Source organism: Calidris pugnax, unplaced genomic scaffold (assembly GCF_001431845.1).
Source record: "Calidris pugnax isolate Ruff unplaced genomic scaffold, ASM143184v1 scaffold61, whole genome shotgun sequence".
In the NCBI taxonomy this organism is placed as follows: domain Eukaryota; kingdom Metazoa; phylum Chordata; class Aves; order Charadriiformes; family Scolopacidae; genus Calidris; species Calidris pugnax.
In genome coordinates, this window is record NW_015090945.1 from 1,565,519 (window position 1) to 1,576,013 (window position 10,495).

Below are 10,495 nucleotides of genomic sequence, written 5' to 3' on the forward strand. Positions count from 1 at the left end.
GAGCTGAATGATCTTAAAGGTCCCTTCCAACCCAACCCATTCTATGATTCTGTGAGATTTGGAAGAATGATGGTCCTTGTATCAAGGATGTGGTTTTTAAATTTACCTATGAAAATTCACCCATCGTTGATCTATTCACAAGCCTTTGCAAAGGCTAACACAATCTCAGCAGATAGTTGTTAGAGTTCAGAAGCTAGAATTTCCCAGACATTTTTCCCTCAGAGAGCAGGTCTGTTCCCTTCACACCTGCTGACTAGGCTGTGAATAGTCAGTCCTTGCAGGGAAACATCGGGCTGCGTATGTATTTGACAAGAGAAGAAATGACACGTGGATTTTGGCGTCATGTTTGGGCTCAATTTCAGAAAAATCTAAAATTGTCCCCATATTTCTCACAGTTAAACCCTACTGAGCCACCCTCAAGCAATCCCAGTCGCTCCTACGCTTTTTCTTGCTGCAATTTGTTTGTCTGATCAGTCTCAGTTCTACCCCTGAGTCACCTGCTGCTTCATTTATCAGAGCCTGTTTCTCCTGCACAGCTTCCTCCTTCATTCTCTTCATGGATTTGCCTTGGCCAGTGTAAGTTCTGCAAAAGTTCCCTGAACAGCAGCTTCATTCACTGTGGAACTGATTCAAACCAGAACAGGCACATTCTATACAATTATTTTCTTTTTTTCCTTTTATTCCTTTTTTTCCTTTTCCTTTTCCTTTTATCTTTCTATTTTTTTTTCTCCATTTTTTATTTTTTATCTTCCTATTTTTTTTTCTCCATTTTTTATTTTTTATACTGTATAAAAAGATAATTTGCAACAGTTTGTCACAAAAGTGTGTTTTATGATACCTCAGATTTTGTGTTTGGGATGCTAGGACCACATGGGACACCAAAATGAGTGACTTAAGATACTGCGTGGTATATCTATTTCTGTAATCAAGTTTGTAACTATATAGAATTTTTAAAAAATGCTTTGTGTTCCAATAATGAAGAAAAACTTAACTAAGATGTCAGTAAAAAGAAAAAATATAACTAGTTCTATTAGTCTGTCTTCCAGTTAACCTATTTTTCTGTACAGTGTACTTCTCATCTTAGATCAGAATAAAGTCGATTTTATATTTAACTTTCAGGTTTAAAGATCATTTGCTCTCTGTGGCCCAACACATTTGTCAAAAAATAGGAAAAAAAACACTTTAGTACCAGAAGAAACTAGCCTTACCATATAGCCATCCATGTTTTATGGGGATAAGCTTTTAGCCAAGATTAGCACCTAGATATTCTACCAATATTTTTTGACCTTTCATCAAATACAGGGTGCTGAAATATTCCATTAAGCAGTTAGCCAGTATGGAGCACCCAGCTGGCTTATCCTTTTACTGCTGAACTACATGGCACTGAGTGAGATTTTTCTGGAAGGAGTGAGGAAAGAACAGCTAGTAACCACTGAGACAATTTTCAGTTACCCAGATATTCTGCCCAAAGCATATGGTGGGAAGAAGGAAGCAATTATCTTTAAAGCAGGATTTAATGGGTGTTTGGAAGCTGGTTGTGCCACGAACATCCACAGTTAGGTCTAATAGAGCTGGAGAGAGTTTTTCAAGGAGCAGGACCTTTGCTGCATATAAGGACTGATTTCTGATGGCCCCGTGGCATTAGGATTAGGTCAGGGAGCTGTTAAGCACTGGATCTGTGGGTGAGCTAGTGGCTAAATCTCCTATGTTCTCCAGAGGGAAAAAAACATATGGTGGGCTCTGAGAAGACCTGCCATCGTTGCAAACTGAGGAAGATGGGGATACTCAAAAGACTGAGCTGAATTCACTGCCTGAAAAAGAATTTACACTGAGTTTGGGGTATCACAGAAGTCTGTGGCCTTCTACTAGACTGACTTAAATGTCTGATAAAGTTCACTCTGCCTGTTTGCATTCACCTCTATCTTTTAAGGGGTACCATTTAGGGAGTCTGTGGCCTGACTTAAGACTGACTTAAATGTCTATTAAAATTCATTCTGCCTGTTTGCATTCACCTCTATCTTTTATCATAAGCTTGCATCTTCTAATAATGCATGTGGAAGCTGACTCTGTAGCACAGGCACCTGTAATCTCGGCATTGTTCATTTTTGGGCACTCAAATTTTGTCGAAGTATGAATACCAGAGACTAAGAGAAAAAAAGAAATAGGAATCAAGATTGTGATCAAGGAAAGAGATGAAAAAGAGAAAGAGAAAGTTTCTTTGGCATAGAGGAGAACCACATCTGATAAATCAGTGGGAAAGTCCTGCTACCCTTCCTCTTATGTGTATTGTTTTTTCCTCTACTTCTCTGAATTAATGACAAGAAATTCAAGGTCAGCTGTTCTCTAAGGGCTGGCACGAAGGAGCGAGCAAGAATATGATTTAGTGCGTAGACTCTCATGAACTTGAAACCATTCGTCTTGTGAAGGGGACAGAGTTCATGTTTTTTCAGTGGGTATTAGGCAGTTCTGTTTCTGTTTTTTCTTTTCTCACTGACCACAATCCCCACTTCTATGTCTTTCAGAGCTGTGTGGGAAAAAGAAAGGTGTCAAACAGTCTCATTGCCAGACAGAGCTCATCGATTTGTTACTGAGCTTTACCCTCCCTGAGATATTTCCCATGGCTTCCACTCTTCCCGTTCCAAAAGGGAGGAGGAAGCTCTCTTTTGACAAACTTTGAACAGCTCTGGTGCAGAAATGTCAACAGTTTCCAGGGTTAACATAGAAGTTTCTTGATTTACCCGTGGGAGTAAGTTTCAGTGCTTGAACAGCAAGAAATGGAAACTGATATGCTAAAACTGTGTTATAAAATAGCTACAGTTTCAATATAAGACAAGATATAAGATTTATCTTGCACGTAATCAAGGGAACTACAGAACAGGGTATACCTTCTGCTTTTCTGCCTGGCATTGTTCCTACACAGCACAAACCAGAGAAGATAACCCACAGCCCTCACCAGGGTGCAAAAATTCAGATAACACTTTACCAATATCCCTGGTGAGACATCAAAGCCACCAGATATTGCAAGTACTGCTTGGAAGTGGAGAAAATCCTAAAGTTTAGTCACATTTACAACTTCTTAACAGCTTTTAGTCTTAAGTTTGGGACTGGATTCCTTTAGAAAGGATATGTTAGAGTTTAATCAGAAAAGGCTTTATGCTTATGCTACTGGCTGGATTTCTTCTACCTTGTCTTGGATGAAGAAGACAAGAATCAGCTCAGACATTGGGAGGATAAGACAAATTTGTCATTCCCTCATGTGTTTGGAAATATGGTGAAAAGAGATGAAGACCAGTGATCCAAATCAGGATGTATAATGATAGCTGCTTTCATGACTTCACTTTGCACAGTTTAGGGCAGAATTTTGTTCCATCAAATCTTAACATTGGGGTGGGAAGAAGAGCTACATTAGCCAGGGAAAATGAATATTGCTCCTAGCATCTTCCATGTTTAAAACCAATTTCCTCTGTACCTTAAATACATTTTGCTCTTATGAGGTTCTGATTGCTATCTAGGAAGGTTATTTTCTGCTGGTGATGTGTGTCATGGGTACAAGACATGACCTGTCATAATTGAAAAAACTCTGAGGGATCCCATCAGCACCTTGTAACAATAAAGAAATGTCCCTTTTTGTTGGAAATTATTTCAGGACATGTGTTCATTAAGAGATAGCATATATAAAGCAGCATATTCAGAAGGGATCACCTGGCACACAGTGGTCAAGAAGGGAATAGTAAAACATTTATTAGCACAAAATTGTTGCAATTAAAATCTTAGCAGATGAAAGTTTAAGTCTAGGAGTTATATTATCTCTGAGTAAGCTCTGTAAAGTACTGAAGACAAGAAAACCTGTCTACAGAAACCGCCTTGAAAATTCATTTTTCTGGACATGTCTCCGGAAAAATATCATGGAAAAAGTAATATTATTTTTTTTTGTGATATTTTCAATGGAGGCAAATTGGATTGGTTGAGGCAAGTGCAGTTTGGGAGAAGAAATGGTATTAGATCTCTGTACCATTATGGAAACAGCCCCCAGCACGAAGGGTCAAGCCTAAACCACAACAGAAATTTTTATTCTGGCTAAAATAGTATGGGACTCTTTGTCCTTGCTGGGGACCTGGAGACACCCTTATTCATTAGGGCACGAATGGAAATCCACACCCTGAGAAGCTCTTTGGGGATGGAGACATGTCTGGAAAGCAACCCTAGAGCGTGTTTCTAATTGCTCTCCTTTACCTTTAGGGCTGACTCCCACATTTTAAGGAGAGGAGGACAGCAAAAATGGGCAATGTGGAGTGACTCTGGTGTGAGAGAACTCTTAATGACTGCCGTTGACTTCTGTAGGCAGATCTAACCTCTACGTTTTAAGTCATTTGGCATCAAGGGTCCATTGTTCTGGTAAACAAGCAAGAGAAACAGCATAATTAACGACCAGGGGGCTGGAGCACCTCTTCTATGAAGACAGGCTGAGTGAGTTGCGGGTGTGCAGCCCGGAGAAGAGAAGGCTCCAGGGAGACCTTAGAGAACTTTCCAGTACCTCAAGGGGCTCCAGGAGAGATGGGGAGGGACTCTTGATCAGGGAGGGGAGCCATAGGATGAGGGGGAAGGGTTTTAAACTGAAAGAGGGGAGATTGAGATGAGATCTCAGGAAGAAATTCTTTGCTGTGAGGGTGGTGAGACCCTGGAAGAGGTTGCCCAGAGAAGCTGTGGCTGCCCCATCCCTGGAGGGGTTCAAGGCACAGAAAAATACAGAATTCTGCTCTCAGGAGCAATGCAGGGGCAGAGAGGGGATGGAGAGAAGGAGGAATTTAAAGATTAAAACCTGATCTGACATGGGGTTGTAGGGTGGAAACTGGATGGCCTTTCAGCTCATTTCTGTCAGCGCTTTATGCAGTAGGAAGTTGACCTGAAGAATCCTGAATAAAACACTTGGGTAGGCAGCGGGACTAAAGCAAACTCTGGAGGAAATTGAGGAAATCTATGAAAAGGGAATGAGAAAGTAGGCAGAAAGACGAAAAATGAGAAAGAAATAGTGTCACCGGCAAATTCAGGGTACGTATTAAACAAGAATTCTGAGTGAATTACAAGCATTCTGTCAGTGAGTTCCAGCAGAGGCCTTTTCCAATCTTTTCTGCTGTTAAAAGTATTTCAGAGTCTTTATAAACTACTGGTTTTACCAAAAATTTAAAAAAAAGAGAGAGAGAGAAAGAAAAATTTCTAATAATTCCCATCTTATATAAGCTACCCTGATTCCACAAAAATGCACAGCATTCTCCTGGGGCTGGACTGCTTCAGACTCTGGCTTTTAGCAGAACCTTTTTTGATATTTGTGGATTATTACATAAAACTCCCATCTATTACAGAGATCCAAAGAAATGGCCTTTGACCACAGCATAGTCTGGTAATTGCATGCATGGAAATATGCATATCGGTATTTACATATCTACGCATGAAAGCAAAACCTTCAGTTCGCTATGAAGTTAATGGCTGAAAGGAACAAAGACTGCAGTTTAGGGATAGTGCCAAGTTATTTCCTTTCAATGTTGTAACCTACTGTAAATATGGAAAAAAAGCCCTTTTTTTTTCTGATGCTGTAAGAACATAACAGCGTATTTAGCAAATTAAGGTAGATTTCTTCAACGCATTGTTGGTTTATTAACTCAGTTCCAGTCAAGACATCAAATGAATACACCAATAATCAAATCAAAAGGTCATCACGCTATTTATTTTTAAAAATACTAAGTTTGAGACATCATAACTTTGTTTACAACATCTTGCTCAAAGAAGAGAATAAAATTGGTCAAATGTTTGAGAAAAAAATTAATTTCCTTCCAAAAACATATTTATATGATATTGTAGCTGCATATTACTAATTGTTGCAGGTTGTGCAGAAACACCTAAATGCTGGCTCCTTAATTACACTCTTTATAATCTACTAAACTGCTCTTATTTCCCTTACAAGGCAGAGTGTTTATCCAAAAGTAAACATGACACTGGCATAATTCACATATGATTTAATGTTCACCTACTTCAATTCATGCATCCTTTCATTCAAGGTCACAATCTTGCCGGAAAAGTGTTAAAAGAAAGGAGCTTGGGGGAGAAAAAGGCAGGTAATTTCACTCAAAAATAAAAAGAAAGAAAGAAAAGGTGTTTTTTAAATAACAACTGTTGAGCTTAAAAGGCCTCTCCAGTCCTGTTGTGTCAAACTCCACATCCGATCAATGGCCGTGTATTTACTTAATAACTTGATGGTGAAAGTTGGCCCTCTGAATATTTGATTGCTCAGGCTAGTAGTAGCTAATTAGCCAAGGAATATGCCTCTTTTGTAATTAAATAAAGCAATCCGCTTATTTCACCTATCCTAGATTTTAGTAACATTTCCCAATCTTTGTCAAAATAAGGTAAGTTAGTCAAGGCTGAAAAGCCTTTCTCAAACTGAAGATTCTTACAACGTCAATTACACAATTAACTAACAAAATGAGTATCAGAAAATGAAAAAAAAAAAAAGCAGTGATGGTCCAGCATGGAAACACACAGGCGTTTGGCACCTATTTCAGTATCAGCTGTCAGCATTTGCTGGTCAGCATTTGCTGGTCAGAGGTAGAAGTGTTATCGTTGGTACAGGACTCATCAACGACCAAGATGCACGCAGATTTTTTGACCTCAGTAAACTGCCAAGCTGCTTACTGGCAGGTCAGTTCAGGAGAAGGAAAATGATATGCTTGGAAGCTGCATTTTTGAATCCAAAGCGAAAAAAGAGAATTTAAAAAAAAAAAAAAAAAGATTTTTATAGTTGAACCATAAATTTCTGTAGCTGTTGTAATCTTATTAGGGTGACTATGATGATTTGTTGAAACATAAATGTCAGCTGTAATATTTAAGGCACTGTCCAGTAGCATATTGGACTCAAGCGGCAGATTGGTCTACTAGAAAATAACCATTGCTCCAGGCAATCACAAGCAGTTAATCTAAAACCCAAACATATTTGAAATATAGTAACAAAGCCACCAAAACCACAATGTACATATCTTGACATGAATTTCTTTTTTCTTTTTCAAAAAATCTATTGGTTTGTTACTGTGGAAAAAAAAAATGGAAATAGCTAATTTTATTTGCTCAATTGATTTTCAGATGAGGAAAGCTACAATGTCTGACAATCTGATGTTGGTCTGGTGGCATCAGTAGCTACTACTCTGGCAGCCAAAATGTTGCAATTATAAACTCACTGTTGAGTAGCAAAGTTGAATGACTTGGTCAGGTTTGTTCCTACAGCAAGTATATGCATTCTCAAGTTCCACAACACATTATACTTGCAATTAGTCTCATAATAAGGCACAAACAAAATGGGAATCCGAGCCACGTGTTTATTTGCAGTTAAGGGTTGAGATGTAAAGAAAAAGCTGAAGGATGGGGAAACCTAACAGCTGTGTCTTTTCACTGGTAGAGGAATTTGTGTACATACAAGGAACTCTGGCATTCAGAGTGAGGTGTAAGTCTGCTCAGGAAAGTAATACAAGACTGAAAAATAGAATACTAAAATTGTTGTACCAGGATCCTGTAAATCCAACGCTGTTATAGTATGCTATACAAAGTACATACACCACTTAATACAATCTGTAAGTTCAGAGTTCATCACTTCCATTCCCAGCACCCTCACTAACATTATTATTCACATAAACTGACATTGTGTTTACAGTAAATGAGAAAAAAAAATCACTGTAAGCACAAGCATAGGAACTAGGGGGAAGATTTCAACTGAAACCATGTGGCAGCCTTTCTACCTTTTACTGAAACAGAAACCAGTTCTTTTCATCTGAAAATCTCCATCGCAAGCTGAAGTCAAAGAAAATATATATTTCATAGAATACCAAGTGCAGTAGATCAGTGGAAAATAGCTCAGAACTCTTTTCAGTCTTCAAACAGCACTCTAAAGGAGCCCTTGGGGGCCAGCCAAAGGCTCTAGTTTTCAGTTTGTCGTATTTCCCACCGATTTTCAGCCGGTCTTCCACAGTTTCCCTCCCCTGCCCCATTACGTTTCTTTTACTTTTGTCTAATACTTGCTGCACTTTCCAGAAATAAATGTAGACCAGTCAGTGCATCAATCCACTTAATGAAGAGAAGAGGTGAGGTCAGGCTGTGCTTTATAGAACGTCCATTTATGGATTAAGAAAGAACAGGGCATTTTTTTTTCTCTCTCTTTTTATTTTTTTTCTTATAATGTTCTTCCATTTTTCCATTTTTCAAGTGCCTGCACTTTGCCACATGAAAATAAATAAATTTTCAGAACCAACCTGTTTGGATGGACTAGATTCTAAACATCACTGGTTTAAAGCAAGTAATGAGCATATAATTTCTTCAGAGACCCATGTCTTCCCGTAGTGAATAGCAGCCTTAGCAATACTCCTGTAGTCTGCTTTTTTTTTGGGTTGTTTTTCTGTGACACAGTATCTGTGGCTGACACAGCATAGCTGCGTTCACTTGAGTGCTCCCGTCTCTTAGAAAGAGATTCCTAACCTTTCTGTAAGTCTCTGATAGTTTTATAACGGCATTTAATACCTCCATTAACCAACATTATAAAACCACTTGAAGCATCAAATTTAGAGGTTCCTACCAGAAAACCATCCACCCTTATTATTTCAAGCAGCGCCCTTTCGGCGTTACACTCACAATTTTTATACTCGAGGTCAGTGCCAGGAAAGCAGTAAGTGTTGCCCCTTTGCTCTAAGACAGATTTTGCTTTTGTAATTTTTAAGCAAAACCAGGTGACCCGAAATACTAAAAAAAACCCCTAAATTCCACAGAAGCTCAAGACGCTCTGTTTCCCTTTCCCCCTGCAAAGGGCTCTGGCTGTTAAGAACTCCTGGAGCAGTGGGAGGCAAAGTGTATTGCCCAAGTGCTGCCAGGACCTCGGCCATAACCTCTGGTCCACAGATAATTTGTCCCTCTGGAAGCATTATTGACTCCGGGTCTTTTGAACTGACCCTGCACTGGGAATTTTGTGACAACATTTCTTGCTGTCAGGGGAAGTTCCTGTCAGAGGTGTTTGTCATCTCCTTTTTTTTTTTTTCTATATTTGTCTAGGATGTGAAATATCAGCAAAAAAACAAACAAACAAACAAACAAAACTTTAAAAAAGTAATAGTATTTCATTTTACCCAATCACAGCAAAGCAAAAAGGTTAACAACAGGTTTAGATGTGACAGATCCTATCATCTACGTAACATAAAATTTATACTTCATTACAGGGGAGTTAGGCTTTCAGAGTCTCTAAGTATGTTCAAGGCACTACTGTTATTACTACGATTAAAATCCATGTTTGGTGAGCATCAGCTTTCGAAGAACACTCAGAAGAATGTGTACTCCAAAACACACATTAAATGAGGAGAAAGCTAGGTGTTGCTGGTAGTTTCCAACTGAAGAAAAAAATCTGTTGGCTTGTCTTTGAGAAATAACCCGCCTAAAAATTTGGTGACCTAAGGAAATCAAAAATTGCAGCATTCTCTCGCTGTTCATAAGTTTCTGTTTGCTTACCCCTAGAAAAAAAAAACACAAAAACCCTTCAGAGATTTCCTCACTGACATACTTTGTTGTTACGGAGTTTGATAACACTCTAAAGGTGTTATCAAGGCATTATAATCTTGGATGTCAGGCTGCATTTCCCAGGCATACTTCCTTGCAATGAAAGAGCTCAGGTGCTTAAGTTTAGAAAAAAAAAAAAAGACAAAATGAGCCTCTGTTCTAAAATAGGCATTTCCCGGGCTTACTTCCTTGCAGTGAAAGAGCTCAGGTGCTTAAGTTTAGAAAAAAAAAAAAAGACAAAATAAGCCCAAGAATTGCAGCATTCTCTCGCTGTTCATAAGCTTCTGTCCTCTTACCCCTAGAAAAAAAAAAACCACAAAAACCCTTCAGAGATTTCCTCACTGACATACTTTGTTGTTACAGAGTTTGATAACACTCTAAAGGTGTTATCAAGGCATTATAATCTTGGATGTCAGGCTGGAGCCTCTGTTCTAAAATAGGCATTTCCCGGGCTTACTTCCTTGCAGTGAAAGAGCTCAGGTGCTTAAGTTTAGAAAAAAAAAAAGACAAAAAAACCCAATGCAAAACCCAAACCCCAAAGTTTAACCTGGGTAGGAACACCATTCCTGTATATCCTTCTTTTCTGGTCCAGGTCATCAAAACTATCCTGAAAAATCTAACTCTAATTTTCAGAAATACCAAAGTTGGTAACGTAAAGCACTACATTGTTTGTCAGTAACTTAATCAAACCTCTTCTAATCCTTCAGATGGCTCAACCTGAGAGAAGAGTGTACGTGTCTGCCCACTCAGCTTCATTCACCCCTGTTTTCAGAAGCAGGAACAAGCACATCAACCTGGGTAGGAACACCATTCCTGTATATCCTTCTTTTCTGGTCCAGGTCATCAAAACTATCCTGAAAAATCTAACTCTAATTTTCAGAAATACCAAAGTTGGTAACGTAAAGCACTACATTGT